General features: G+C 45.3%; 1 long non-coding RNA gene and 1 pseudogene across 1 annotated transcript; both read left to right on the top strand.

Annotated features, from left to right (window-relative positions):
* Nucleotides 1–7783: 7783 nt before the first annotated feature.
* Nucleotides 7784–9628, top strand: LOC136488196 (putative disease resistance RPP13-like protein 1; annotated as a pseudogene).
* A 1811-nt stretch (nt 9629–11439) lies between these two features.
* On the top strand, nt 11440–11974 carry LOC136487396 (uncharacterized). The gene is made up of 3 exons (XR_010767241.1): nt 11440–11586; nt 11685–11778; nt 11871–11974. It is a non-coding gene; the product is annotated as an uncharacterized lncRNA (long non-coding RNA).
* The last annotated feature ends 2283 nt before the right edge of the window (nt 11975–14257 follow it).

Here is a 14257-nt window from a genome sequence, read left to right as displayed (position 1 = left end):
GCCACCTATCCACAATGGCCTCCCAGTAGAGGCGGTGCCTGGCGCACCAATCAGGACATTGCTGCATGCCATCAAGTTATTGATATGTCAGAAGATGAAATGAAGCCTACCTATTCTTCATGGAAGGAGTCAGTATTAATGTTTCGTACTTACCAAGAGGTACTAGTCCTTGGTGAGCGTCCTGGTCCTGGCATCGGCCTTCCTCACCACCTGACCAAGGACGTCGGTGCTGTAGTTGATGATGCACTGGAGCCGCGTCTCGTAGTACAGGTCCGAGAGTCAGGACCTACAGACCTTGTCCTGCACTCGCGCCGCCGGGTCCTCAAACCCTTCGTCGCACCTAAAGAAGTCGTGCATACAGACATCATGTATCGTTTCATTATTTCAATAACGACCAATGAATGCGTAGTATTGACCAATTTAGTGCGATGAAGACTCACCCAGAACTCGGCCTTGATCCGCGCCGCAATGTTGCCGAACTCGCTGTCCTCGGCGGCGTAGAAGTGGTCCCACGTCTAGGGCGGCGAAGTCACCGAGGCGTAGGTGACCATGCCAGGGTAGTGCTGCCGAATCAGAAGGCCTAGGGTGCCATTGATGTGCCGGCCCATTCCGGACACAACTTCCCAGTTGCTGCAAGAGTCATTAAGAAGAATTGTGGAGATGCAGTTCGATTTTCAATATGTCATATGAAATAGTAGTGAAATAATACTTGTCGCCGCTGGGTCGAATCACCGGGCGCTGGTGAAGTGGGATCGGCCGCACTGGGAGCTGCGAGAGCCCGCGCAAGTAGACTCCCAACGAGGTAGAGCCAGAGGCAGTGCTAGTGGAACCCCCTGGTGTCGCTATCGCCGCCTCCCCATTCGTGCCTCGTACGATAGGTGCAAAATCAGATGCTGCATCGCCAGGAAGAAGCCAGGTGGGAAGATCTTCTCCAACTTGGAGAGCAACACATGTGCCACTTTCTCCAAGTCATCAATCATGCCCCGAGATAACTCCTTGGCACAAAGCTGGCGGAAGAAATAGCTCAACTCTGCCAGCACGCGCCACACATGCTCAGGGACGTATCCCCGGGTCATCGCAGGAAGGAGCCGCTCAATCCATATGTGGTAGTCATGACTTTTCATCCCTAAGACTCGCATAGTGGACAAGTTCACTCCCCTACTCAAATTCACCGCATGCCCATCACGTCTGGATCCACTGCAGTACTTCCTTCCTTTGGTCATTTTTCAAGACGAAATCGACCGGAGTCCTTCTCCATTTCTTGTCGGGCGCGGGAGGCTTCATCACTTACTTTGGCCTATCGCACATCGTTGCCAGGTCTAGTCTAGCCTTAACATTGTCCTTTGACTTATCAGGAATGTCCATGAGTGTTGCAAAAAGCGCCTCGATGATATTCTTTTTTGTGTGCATTACATCAATGTTGTGTGGAACAAGAAGGTCATTGAAATAGGGGAGCCTAGTCAAGCCCGATTTATGAGTCCACTGGTGTTCCTCACCATATCCAATAAAACCACCTTTCTCTTTATCATCATTGAGAGCCTCTATCTCAGCACGGACCTCGGCACCAGTCATCATCTGAGGTGCAGGGTCGGTGACTTGAACCCCTTTCCTAAAGTTCTTGACGTCTCGTCTAAATGGATGGTCAAGAGGGAGGAATTGACGATGTTGGTCAAACGAAGAAAACTTGTCACCCCTCTTCATCCAAGTGAACCTCACAGCTGTCTTGCATATTGGGCATGGAAACTTCCCGTGAACACACCACGCGCGGAATATGCCATACGCCAGGAAGTCATGCAGGGAGTAGTGGTACCACACATGCACTGTGAAGTTCTTCTTTGTAGCTCGGTCATATGTCAGTACCCCCTTTTCCCAAGCAAGGATCAATTCATCAATGAGAGGCTCCATGAACAAACCCATCTTGTTCCCCGGGTGTCCAGGAATTATCAGTGACAAGAATACGTTCTTGGGTTGAAACATGATGCCCGGGGGGAGATTGAGGGGGATCACGAACACGGGCCAACAAGTGTACGGGGCCGCCAGCAATCCATAGGGGTTGAACCCATCTGTTGCTAGCGCTACACGTACATTCCGAGCCTCCTCAGCTTTACCATGATGTATGCCATCAAAATGGGTCCATGCATCGCCATCCGATGGGTGTACCATCTTGTCAGCATTGTATCTTTTGCCATGTTTGTGCCATGTCATCTGTTTCGCGGACTCCTCTGTCATGTACAGCCGTTGGATCCTCGGTATGACAGGAAGGTACCGTAGGACCTTCACGGGGATACCAAGCTGTTCCTTCTTGCCATCACTAGTGTCGACCTCCAGATACCTAGAGGATTTGCACTTTGGACAGTGCGTTGCTTTCTCGTGATCTTTCCTAAATAGGACGCAACCATTCGGACAAGCATGTATGTGCTCATACGGCATCTTAAGGGCACGAAGAAGTTTCTGTGACTCATACAAGTTCTTCAGTAGAATGTGACCCTCCGGAAGCAGGGATCCAACAACTGCCAACATACCATCGAAGTTGTCTCGACTCATGCTACACTGCGACTTGAACGCCATTAGGTGTCCAATGGCATCCAGTTGCGAAACCATTGTCTTTTCGTGAAGGGGCTTCTGTGCCGAAGACAGCATATCGCAGTACGTCTTTGTGGATTCCTCTGGCTCGTCCTCTAATCCTTCACCGAACCGTGCCTCCTGAAAGTCATCCATCCAGTCTGCTAACCCCGCATCTCCATCGAAAGCCTCAAGGCATGGTCTCACCACCTCCTCTCTAATACGATCGGCTTCACCATGGTGGATCCAGCAGGTATAGTTTGGCGTGAATCCATACTTGCAAAGATCTTCCCCCACGTTCTTCCTATTCTTTCTTACACGGTTGTCACATTTGCTGCAGGGACACGGCATCCGACTCGACCCTCTAGCAGCCGCGCCAAATGAATGCTCCAAGAAAGCATTAGAGTTGTATGATGTATTTTTGGATGTAGATGTATTGTTCAAAATCTTAGGCCCTGTTTGGATGTAGATGTATTTTTAGAGTTTTAGAAAAGTACCATGCTTTTATGAAATACTTTGATTTTATTAGAGTTGTATGAAGTGTTTTGATGCAACAAATTTTATGGTTTTGAAAACCAGAGTTTTGCTAAATTTGTAGTCGCTTTAGAGTTTTATAAACTCATATCTAGACCTCTTTGTTGCTAAATCATGGTTTACCACATCTACAGGTTCTAAAATCGTTGTTTGTTAATACTACATCTCTTAATACTACAACATCCAAACATGGCCTTAAGTGCCATAGTGCAGGCTGACATGATAGTTCATACCATTATTAATAGGCAAGTGGGTAGCATAGGACCTAGCACTACCGCAACACATAGGCCATCATTGTCGGACCATCATTGCTGGTTGCTTTGGAACCGGTAGTGAAAGTACAACTGACAGTGATAGATGAACTTTCACGAATGAATCGAACTTTCACGAACGAATCGTGGCTACAAGTGATAGTGACAGGCAGTGTACCATCACTGCTGGTTATAGCCATGAACATGCAGTGAAGGACCACCCGTCGTGGCCGGTTTGTGGCTACAACCAACAGTGATAGGCTATTTTACGAAAAAGTAATAACTTTTTCATATGATGTTTGATAAGATAAGCTTTATACGTTCAAAAAGATTTAAAACTTTGTAGTTAACAACTTTTTAATTTAAGATGGTTTACATATCAAAATATTCTATGTAAGTTCACCAATGGGATTTGAGATGGTTAATGATGTCGAATGGAGACAAAGTCAATAGTAGAGTTAGTAGTCGATGAGATCGATCTACAACTTTGCAGCTACAACCTTTTCATTTGAGATCATTTAGAGTATCAAATATGCAATATAAGATTCCAAATTATGTAGTTAAAAGAATAGCATCAGTTGTATAGTCACAAGTGTTGTATAGCTCTGCTGGTATAGATGCTGTCACACCCAATTTTAAGGATAAAATTGAATGCACAAAACTCGTGTGTGCCCAGGAATCAATCACACACACAAGCTGACAAATTACATAAAGTATCATCACGGTGTCTCATACATCAGAGTTATAATAAAACTTAGTCTTATACATCCCAGCGGAAAGATAAAAAGATAATAAACTCTCATAGGCTTCATCACAGGGAAGGTCAACTGGTTGACCACAAGCCTAATAATCCTCCGGGAAATCCTCATACCCGTTGTCATCTGTTACCCATTCGGGATTTTTATCCAAGTAAAGAAAATAAACAAGTGTAAGTACATTCCATACTTAACAAGCTAACATGGGGTTATGAAGCTCAAAAAGGATTGACTCTGGTTTACTGCAGTTAGCATTTTTAGTACGACAAGCTTTTATTATCAGATATTATCAAGTTTTGCTTAAGCTCCCATTTAATCCCATAAGAACATATATCAGTGTCAAGTGTACCATATATCATCATAGAACAACTTTAAATGATCATCAACAGGTAACCAGTTATTCTGTGAGTTTTCCGGGCCGCTCGTAACCGTGAGCACGGCTGTTATAACAGTTTGTTACCCTCTGCAGAGGTGGTGCACATTCACCGCGAGTCGTGATCCCCTTATGCCCGGGTTAATTACTCCCATGTCACTACCAAGGTGAGCGGGCAGGGTACACAGGTTTCCCTAACAAGTTAGGGCCGCTAGGTTTCCTTGGCAGGTAGATGTAGGGACTCCCCTTTCCTATGGCAAAAATCCATCGCGGCTATACTCATAGGAACAGAGGCAGCCCTATACCCAAAGTGGCAAGTCCCATTTGCGCCAAAAAGGTAACCTCTAACCAGCTAGGAAAAGTCCTATTACTGAGCTAAAGTCAGAGCCATATGACTCTCCCGGTTGCACTGTCAGTCCCAGCTTTTGCCGACAGATAAGTCCTTATGGAGGGCCGGGAGCAACATGAACAAAGGTCATTTGCACTTTCGCCCTATGGAACAGTTGTTATAATTCATGTTACTCACTTTGTTCCATAGTATCATTCATCAGTATGTATATCAAGTTCAGTTAGAGCACTAGTAATCTACCCATATGCATTTAACCCATAGGAGACAAGGAACAGGATAACAATCACTAGGATGTCCTTACGGGTATCAAAATTAGACACATGCAAATGAGTAATTGCTTAAAGTGAAATAGGACATCAAGGAAGGCCCATGTTATACTTGCCTTGGTTCACAAACTCGTGCTGGTCCTGCTGGTCGTCGAAGAGTTCTTGGTCTCCAACGTTTTCCTCACCGTCTGAACGCGACCAACACAGCAACATACAACATTCCAAAGCATTCATGCAAAGCAAACATTCCTATCATTAGAACAGTACACCAACAGTATTGAAATCAAGATAAAATGTTTGTAAAACTAATCTACGTCTCGCTACGATCACGTCAACGCGAAGTTCACGAAAAACGGAGCTAAAATGCGAAAGTTATGATTTAAACGGGTTTTCCTATAGCCATATATTTAATTAAATCTAATCATGAAATTAAAAAGTTCCAAACTTGACTAACAGTAGCTCCAACATGTAGCTTATGAAATTACGAAGCTAACGCGATTTGAATGGATCAATTCGGAGTTAAAACGACAATTCTATAAGCGAAACAGTTCGAATGGCATTTCTGTAAATACTGAAAGCGTACTTTTGACTTAAACAGCGAAGTTTACGCTTTCTAAACGGGTTTGCGCATTCGGAGAAATACGCTAAGGACGGCGGGTTAGGACTTAGAAAAGTCCAGGGACTCTTTTGCAAATCAGCCCCGCGAAGGGGTATCTTCTAACGTGAGCCGTCGGATTTGAAATGAATGGCCAGAAATCGATCTGGGGGGAGAGAAGAGAGGAAAACCGGCGGGGTACAGTAACTCCGGCGGCTAACTCCATGGCCGGCGGTAAGAACACGGCAGCGAGCTCTGTACAGGGGCTAGGGCCACGGTTGGCGCAACCGAACGCACCGGAAGAGAGGGAGGGAGTAGGGGATCACGCTCAGGTCGAGAAGACGGCCGGAGGGGAAGGCCGGGGCGGCGGGCGCCATGGCCGGCGGCCGAAAGCTCGCGGACGCACCCAAACACAAGGTCTACGGCCTACGAAACGGGAAATAAGTTGCACGGGGAGAGAGAGGGGACCACGGTGAAGCTCACAGCGGGGAGAACGGGGTCGACGGCGGCTCGGAGTCCGCGATTCGCGTGGAGGCGGGCGGCGGACTCCGGTGACCTCGGAGCGGCGGTTGCAGGAGCTTCCTCGGTGCTTGGCGAGCGCGAAGAAGAGACGGGGAGCAGCAGGGGTGCGCGCGGGGGGGGGGGGGTCGGCTTCGTTTTGTAGGGGCCGGGGCGCGGGCGACGCGGGACGTGGGCGCAGCGGTTGCGGCAGCGGCGGTTCCGCGGGGGTGCGGGAGGTGGAGGATGGCGCCGACAGGTGGGGCCGGGCTGTCAGCGGCTGAGAGGGAAGGGCGAGGCGCGGCAACGGTTGCTGGCGAGCTGGGCCAAGGGAGCGGCGGTGGTTGCTGGGCCAGCGCCTTGCGGGCGGGCGGTGCTGGGCCGGCTGGGCTGGGCTGGTGCGGAGGAAAAAAAAAAGGGGCCAGCGGGGAAAATGGCTTGCGGGCCGAATGAGGAAGGGAGGGGAGAGAAAGAAATTTCCTTTTTCTTTTTATAAATAAAATTTTCAAATCTCATTTTCAAGGTAAATTTGAATTCAATTCAAATTTTAGTCAAAGCTAATCACTACAAAAACAATGTGCAGCAGCATGAATGCCTCAACTTGTATCTATTCCTTATTATTTATTTTAATTTCACCAAAAATATTATTTTCCTATATTTGAATGCACACAAAATAACATAAATAAATCAAATTTACTATTTTAAAACAATGTAAATTTTAGGGTGTTACAGATGCTCAGGAGAATGTTGAGATCTTGAGTTTAAATACTGTCATTGTCGGTTACTGGCAGTGAAGATGCAGTAATCTGGTGTACATTTTGTGCTTTTTATCACTTATCACTGTCAGTACTTGGCAGTGAGAAGTAGTCTGGCGTACTGTACAACCTTTTTTAATAAAAAAAAAATTAAATAAAAGATACGATAAATACTGGAGTCACTATAAACATTAGGTAGACGAGAGTTAGTAATGATAGTGAATGATGAGAACACTATTCTTGTACACAGTCACAGACGTCATCTAATTGCACCGTAGTGATATACATATACGATGATTTTTCCATCTATTTTAGTGAATTTTGCCTCTGCACACAGTATCATTTTTTAGCACTTGATTTTGCTTCCGATTATGACCAAGTGTATTTATATCTACATATTACATTCAATTAACAAGCTTAAGTTGCTTTGCAGGTGGTTGGAAACAATGATGAACCAAAGGTTGATGCATTGAAGGACATTGAAACGTCGATTATAGCAAAATGTGATGGTTTGCCTCTCGCAGTCAAAGTAATAGAAGGCCTTCTCCGCCAGAAAAACATAAGGCGAAGCGACTGGAAAAATGTCCTAAATGATTCTACATAGTCAGTATCTCAAATGCCTGAAGAGCTAAACTATGCAGTATACCTTAGCTGGCTTAATTAGCTGGCTTAATTAGCTGCTTGCAGGTGGTCGGAAATGAAAATAATGATGAACAAAAGCTTGATAAACTGAAGGACATTGGAATGTCGATTATAGCAGAATGTGATGGTTTGCCTCTCACAGTCAAAGTAATAGGAGGCCTCCTCCGCCAGAAAAACATAAGGCGAAGCGACTGGACAAAAATCCTTAATGATTCTACATGGTCAGTATCTCAAATGCCAGAAGAGCTAAACTATGCAGTATACCTGAGCTATCAAGATCTGAACCCTGAGTTGAAGTCTTGCTTTCTGCACTACGCCCTCCTCCCAAAGAACACGGTGTTCTGGTATGACCGTATTGTTGCCATGTGGATTAGTGAAGGATTTGTTCATGGAAACTCACAGGATTTGGAAGTGTTAGGAAAAGAGTACTATGACCAGTTAATAGCTAGGAACCTTCTAGAGCCTGTTCAAGGGTACATAGACCAGACAGTTTGCAATATGCATGATGTTGTTCGCTCGTTCGCTCAGTATTTGACTAGAGATGAAGCATTGATAGCTCACAAAACTGAGCCTGGCCATACCAATAACATTAACACACAAAATGTTATTGGGTTATCACTAAAATCCAAAGAATCAGAGTCAAATGAGCTAGAGTGGAGTTCTCTACAAGCACATGTATCACTGCGAACACTTATTTTAGTTGGGGAAACAAAGATCAACCCAGGTGATTCACTGTCATCTTTTCCTTGTTTGCGGAACCTACATATAGAAGATGGAAATTTTGATGCATTGTCTGAATCTTTGGTCCAACTCAAACACTTGAGGTATTTGTGCCTAGATGGCACTAACACATCTAGGCAGCCAAAAAAAATAGCCAAGATGAAATTATTGCAGTGCATTGACCTTACTAATTGTCAAAGTTTGGTGAAGCTTCCTCGTGGCATTGGAGAGTTACGGCAGCTGAGGTATCTAAGCCTTTTTAACTCAGGTATAAATAATATACCCAGGGGTTTCAGTGGCCTAACTAATTTAAGGGTATTGAATGGGTTTCCTGCCCACGTGGAGGGTGATTGGTGTAGTTTGGAAGAATTAGGACCTCTTAACCGGCTCACGCGTCTTCTTATACATGGCCTGGAGAATGTATCTTCTTCCTCATTTGCTATAAAAGCCAGGCTTGGTGAAAAGGTGTGCCTCAGCTATCTGTACTTACAGTGCACTAGTAGTAGTGGAGGTGCTCACCGGTTGGTGAAACAGGAAGAGCAGCAACACATCGAGAAGGTGTTTGATGAGCTCTGCCCTCCGCCTTGCATAGAAACACTAGGAATCGAAGGGTACTTTGGTCAACGACTTCCACGGTGGATGACGTCGACAGCAATTGAGTCCCTTGGATGCTTGAGGATTCTATTCATGGAAGACTTGCCTTATTGCACAGAGCTACCTGACAGCTCCCCAGCTTGGAGTTCCTACTGATTAGAAGCGCCCCAGCCATCAAGCGTGTTGGGCCAGAGTTCTTACTACCACACCATCATGAGCACCCAAGCGCTGTGGAGAACTTTGGTTCTGGTTTGAAAATTGTGGTGAGTAGATGTCCTAGCCTGGAGAGGATTAGCAATCTGCCAAAATTGCAGGACCTCGTGATCGTAAAGTGCCAAGAGTTGCAGATACTAGAGGGTTTGCCTGCACTTCATAGACTCGAATTGGAGGACTACGACATGGAAACACTCCCTGGATACTTGAAGGACGTAAACCCAAGGGATTTGCTTGTACTCTGCGCCGCCTCGCTGCTTGCTTCCATAGCTAAAGGGAAATCTAGCCCTGAGTGGGACAAGTTTAGCCATATCAAGCAGGTCAACGCATATGCAGATGATAACGACAACAACATTCGAAGGAAGTGGTACGTGAAGTACACGATAGATCCTTTCAGCTTCAAGACAAACATCAGCCCCTCTGCCGGCGCTTCAGGCAAATTAACACAACACTGCTGCTTTATGTATTTGACTAGAGATGAAACAGAGGAGGTGTTATTGGACAAAGTGGAGCAAGTTTGAAGGGAATTCATCGTGGAACAACAGAGGGAGTAACAATAAAGTATGCATGCTACTCCAAGACTATTATAATTACTACATACGTCTCTAGCACTATCGATTATAGAATGCATAAAAGACCTCGCCTGCAGGTGGAGTGCCGCATGGACAAAAAGCAGCCTTGGAGGCTGGAGCTATCATCGCTTCGCCCGAAGAAGCAGCAATGGAGCCGATTACCACGCTGCGGGTCGTCGTGAGGCAGTCAGATGTTGGACACTGCAAATAAATTCATGGTTACTAGAATGCGATGTGATGTGAATTAATTTTTTTATTCGAATCTGTGTTACTGTGGATGCAGGTTACCACCTGAGAATACAGAGCCTTGTACATATAATTAAGTTGTGAGTCGTCATGTTACAAAACAAATGTTATGATACAGCTTATTCCGGCTTGCGGATTCATTGTGAGCATGAAAATGGCCGTAGGTTGCCAACTAAATGTTCATATATATGCTGCCAGTGCCATCAGAATGCAGCTTCCTAACGAGGCTCCTTTTATTTTTCAGATATTTAAATTAGTAGCAATATAAAGGACCGAAAACGGTGACCGGGAGCCGTAAAATTTCTCTCGAAATATTTGGCCGCTGTCCCCAAATCACCGCCAAACAAGCAAACCAAAAGAAATTCCCAAATCTAAAATATCCATGCCAACTGGTGACGAGAATACTTAGATAAGTTCCTTGAATCAATGGAAAACCAACGCAAAAGATGGAACTTAAATCCGAGCACAAACGCGCAAACCACGGATGAAACAAAAAAAAAACAGGGCTGGAAATTCGAACCTGCCAGACTGGAAATTGGGCCGGCACTTTTGACAGGCACCAGACACAGCCGAGCGGTGCACCGCACGATCAGGAGGCGGTGTACACCGACAGCCGAACAGAACCGACAGAAAAACCGCACGAACGGAGTGAAACAGCTACCGCACGTCACTGGGTTGCACGTACCGAGCGGAGATGGAGAGAGGAACAGCCAGCGGTGGGTCAGCTCGCCGCCGGCCAGATGCAAGCACCGAAGGAAGTAGAGACAGGGAGGAGACCGACGAGAGGATGGCCACCTGGGCGAGCGCCGCTCGGGCTCTGGGAGCACGCGGCTCCTGCTGCTTGGCGCAGGCCTTCGGCCTCTCTGGGCGAGCACCGGCTCGGGCCTGGTGAGCACGGTGCTGGTGCTCAGTTGCTCGTCTCCCCACGCGCAAAAGACGAACAGGAAAAGCAGTGCCTCTGCTAGGCACGAACAGGGAGAAAGAGCGACCAGAAAATCAAAAGAAAAACGACCCAAATCTCCATCATTCGTTCCAAAAATTTACAAAGATGGAATTCAACTTGCTACGAATCTATCCCCAAGAAATCATCGCCTGGGATCGACCCAAACTCTGAGAAATTCAGATTATAGCCAAGAACGAAAATGGAGAAAAACGAACAACGCAACAAATTATAAGTGCCCCAGCCATCAAGCATGTTGGGCCAGAGTTCTTACTACCACACCATCATGAGCACCCTAGCGCTTTGGAAAACTTTCGTTCTGATTCGAAAATTCAGGTGGCTGGATGTCCTAGCCTGGAGAGGATCAGCAATCTGCCAAATTTGCAGGACCTCATGATCATAAGATGCCCAGAGTTGAAGGTATTGGAGGGTTTGCCTGCACTTCATAGACTCACACTGGAGGACTACGACATGAAAACACTCCCTGTATACTTGCAGGACGTAAACCCAAGGGATTTGCGTCTAAACTGTGACATCTCCCTGCTCGCTTCCATAGCTGAAAGGGAATCTGGCCCTGAGTGGGACAAGTTCAGCCATATCAAGCAGGTCAATGCATATGCAGATGATGATGACAACAACATTGAAAGGAAGTGGTACGTGAAGTACACAGGCGATCCATTCAGCTTCAAGACAAACATCAACGTCTCTGCTGACGCTTCAGGTAAATTAACACAACTGCTGCTTTATACGTTGCATACTGAGTATGTACCTTTTTTGCTGTTGGAATATCTCGTCACTTGACTGCATGTGACGTTTCAGGGGATGAAAGTGTTGTTGGACGAAGTGGAGAAAATTTCAAGGGACAAAATCGAAGAAGAATGTGTCAATGTGGAACAACTGAGGGAGTAATCAAGTATGCAACATACAGTTCTTGTTACTAGTTGTTCGTAAGGGGCGTATAACACTGCAGAATATATAATGCATATGACCCTTGCATGCAAGTAGAGTGCCCGTCTGTGACCTACATGGACAGAAGGAACCTTGGAACCGTCATCGCTTTGACTGAAGAAGCAACAATGCAGAATTTGTGATGTGAATTTATTCCTTTTTTTAACCTGCGGGTTGTTCTGAGGCAGTCAGATATTTGACATGCAAATAAAATGAGACAAGAATGTTATGTGAATTTGTTCATTTTTCTTCAGTGATTTGTGTACACGTTACAGTTGAATTTCCATGCAGTTTGCCACTCGAGAATTGAGAGGCATGTGTATATCTAAGTTTGAGTCGTTACGGAACAAACGTTATGATACAGCTTCTTTCAGCTTGGATGGTTTATGGTGTGTCTGGAAATGCAGCTTGCCAAGTGGATGTACATAGCAAGCCTCACTTCAGTTTCTGGTTTGTTAATACTGGAAATGGTGTGGGCTGCTTCTATCTATCTCAAGGCAGGTCATGGAAAATCGACAATGTAAAGACCAGATCCTTTGCGCAAATTTACTCTTGAATCAATCATATTGCCAATTTTTTTTTCTTCGTGAATTGTAGCTTGCACGAGACCATGTTAGGAGAACATGGAACTTCTTGAGAGTTATTTTCAGATAACAATGTATACTCGGTGCTTGCCACAACGTTACAATTATTCAGGCCTGGTATTGTGGTATATTTCAATGTGCTCCATTACAGAAAACAAAAAAAAACATGAGTTGACTTCTATGATATGAATTCTTACAATCTAACACCTACAACTGTCATACACTGATAATAGCAACATTGAAGTACTATAAAACGCCTACAACAGTCATACACTGATGCACTATGAAACTGGAACACCCAGAGAAGAAGATTATGATCACATATCATTGTTCGGCAGGCTGGGGGATCTGTGCTTCTCATCATTAGCTATGTCCATGACTGAATACCTGAAGCACATGCTGAAAATATTCATAGAAAAGCTACATGTACGGGCGTTCCACATTGACAGTATAGCAAAAATCAATTAATCACATTATTGATTCCAACGCTTCTACACATCAAACCACAACCAGCACATAGGACGCCCTCACTACCCCAGATCTGGACATCACTGCCGGTTCAAAAATCCACTTCACTGCCGGATTTTGAACCGACAGTGGCATACCGGCAGTGATGTGGGGTTGACATCACTGCCGGTCACTGAAAACCGACACTGATCTACAGGAAACAGTGTCGGTTCCTGGCTCCACCCGGTAGTGTCCAGTTGAACAACACTATCGGTTTGTAGTTCCAACCGACAGTGACGGTTGCTTCAAGAGTGTCGGTTTCTGGCTCAAGCCAGCAGTGTTGAGCAAGCCTACACTGTCGGTTCATGGATCAAACCGGTAGTGTTGTTGTAAATATCAGTGTCGGTTGGTGGATCCAACCGGCAGTGTTGTTGTAAATATCAGTGTCGGTTCGTAGATCCAACCGGCAGTGTTGTAGTAAATATCAGTGTCGGTTCTTGGCTCAAGCCAGCAGTGTTGAGGAAGCCTACACTATCGGTTCATGTATCAAACCGGCAGTGTTGTCCTAATTATCAGTGTCAGTTTATGGTTCAAGCCGGCAGTGTTGAGCAAGCCAACACTGTCGGTTTGTTTCTAACCGGCAGTGATGGTTACGACAACACTGCCGATTTGTTGCTAACCAGCGGTGATGGCCCGTTCGTATTTTATTGTTTTATAATTTATTTTAATTTATATTTTTTGTGGGATCGGGTTTCGCTTTATATACGCTACGTAGACGACAGGTCCATCAATATTAAACAGTACAAATGTTACGGTTACAATTCAAATGTTCTTATCCAGATCTCGATCCCTCAAAATAAAAAAGAAATGTTCTCGGACTTCTTACAATAATCTGGCGAGCCACTCTGGGCCATACTGGTCCTTCTACTTCACGGATTGTGCAATGGAAAATAGTCCATCTTTTTCCAATACCTCGGCTAAGATGAATTTTGACAGCTCCGATTGTAGTGCGACGATCTCCATCTCTAGCAGCCTTTCGTGCTTAAATTTCTTGCGTTGTCGTTCAAAAAAGATGATATCCAAAGAGGAACAGTAAATCATTTTGTTGAATTATTAACAGACATAAATGAAATGGGGATTATACACACCAACTTATCGGCTTCTTCCGATTTCCCGCCGATGTAGCGAAGCATTGCCCACATTACATAAAACCCGCATTCATTGTTTCCCGCCGGCTGTGATAGGTACTTCCCCTCCATTTCGACAACCTTGAATGGGACCAGCTTCCCACCGATATGACTTCTTCGGACACTGAGCAACATTAAAAGGAGAAACATTAGAAAGCGGGTATGTGTGATTAGAAAATAATATGTTATTAGGATTGCTTACTAATTCAGCACTGACACCAGTGCA

The sequence above is a fragment of the Miscanthus floridulus genome, chromosome 10 (genome assembly GCF_019320115.1).
Source record: "Miscanthus floridulus cultivar M001 chromosome 10, ASM1932011v1, whole genome shotgun sequence".
NCBI lineage: Eukaryota > Viridiplantae > Streptophyta > Magnoliopsida > Poales > Poaceae > Miscanthus > Miscanthus floridulus.
This window is presented reverse-complemented; position numbering and strand designations above follow the sequence as displayed.